The following is a 1,619-nucleotide window of genomic DNA, read 5'->3' as shown; positions in this document are numbered from 1 at the left end:
TAATGAAAAGTAAAATGCAGCTTCATGAAATCTTTTGTGTTGAAATTTCATTTAGCTTCATAATTAAAAATCGTAAATAAACATAAATTTTCTTCGTGCAGTCAGTCACGTTATAGAGTACGTTACTGCATTTATATGAGTGTGCTTATACCATACGCTTGAATAATAAGATCACAGTTTATCTTGAAATAGATCTCAAAATTAATCACTGCTCAATGCATCAAAGTTGTAATTGCCAGAATATTATGTATAAGTACAGACGTGGGTCAGCCGCAAACGTGACTCGCTTACATTTAGATCGGATGTACCATTGTCTGGATTGGTTTGGATTGCAGTGCGGCGCCGCGCCAGTAGGATTTCATTAATTGCGAAAGCAAATTGGGAGGTAACGAGCTCGATGAAATATTATGCACTATAACGACGCGAGTGAATGCTCTGTGTGATGACGTGACGTAACCACGAGTTATTTCCTCGTCAAATGACCAACCTTTCGCCGTTGATCAACGTAACGTACACATTTATAATATTTTTTTTATTTCACAACATTTACGATTTAGCGACAGATAATAAATTAGTTCCGGAATGCTGGAACTAATAATTTATAAGTTTTAATTAGAAATTCCTCTGCAATCATGCAAATATCGTATCTACACATTTCTGATTTTCTCAGTTATTTGATAACCGTTAAAAATTAATAAAAGGTGTCCTCATTGTAAGGAAATAAAGAATGTCTGTTATTAAACTAAAAAGATTATTTATAACAACGTGAATGGAGAGAGAATCATTCAAGAAAAAAGAAATTTTTCAGAAATTTTTAATAAATACATGTATTTATTAAATATATTTCTATATCAAAATATAGAATGGAAATGTATGAATACGAATGAATACGTATGGAAACAATATAAGAATATATAATGTGTTGATATATACATCTTTATATGTACATATATAAATATATTCATATATGTATATTAATTAAAAAATCTTGAAATTTTGAATATTTCTTATGACCACTGATGCACAGATAATCTTGTAATAATAATAATAATAATAATAACAATAATATCTAATGCTGTGCAACCGCAAAATATCAATTAAACATTATTTAATAATGATATCACGGTTGAAATATATAATTATGAAATTCTGATAGGAATCGGCCCGACATGATGGAAGTGACACTTCCCTCTGGATTTGTAAGACCTACCATCATGTACATATCATGACAGTTGCTACTATCTCTCCTGCCTGACATATAGTTTACTTGAGTTGGGATCATGATAGAAGTTAATATGATGGAATTGTAGCGGACACCTGGATAAGCATAATGGGAGGGGCCAAGCGTATCATATAATTTTGCGTATCAATCTGAATACGCCATGTTCTTGTAATAAAATGTATATGCGATAATAGTTTTCTGTATATGAAAATCTACATACAAATAATGTATCATTGGAAATAGGAAAAGTTTGAAAAAATAATCATAATAATAATTTTCAGCACATTAACATCTTTTTAATATGATGCCTGTGAACATCAAATTATTAAGAATTGCTTATCAATTTTATTTAATTCGTGATATTACAGTAATTTAATTGCGTTTATTAATCCGGAAA

This window comes from Trachymyrmex septentrionalis, unplaced genomic scaffold (assembly GCF_001594115.1).
Source record: "Trachymyrmex septentrionalis isolate Tsep2-gDNA-1 unplaced genomic scaffold, Tsep1.0 scaffold42, whole genome shotgun sequence".
NCBI classification, from domain to species: Eukaryota; Metazoa; Arthropoda; class Insecta; order Hymenoptera; family Formicidae; genus Trachymyrmex; species Trachymyrmex septentrionalis.
Note: the sequence above shows the minus strand (reverse complement) of the source record.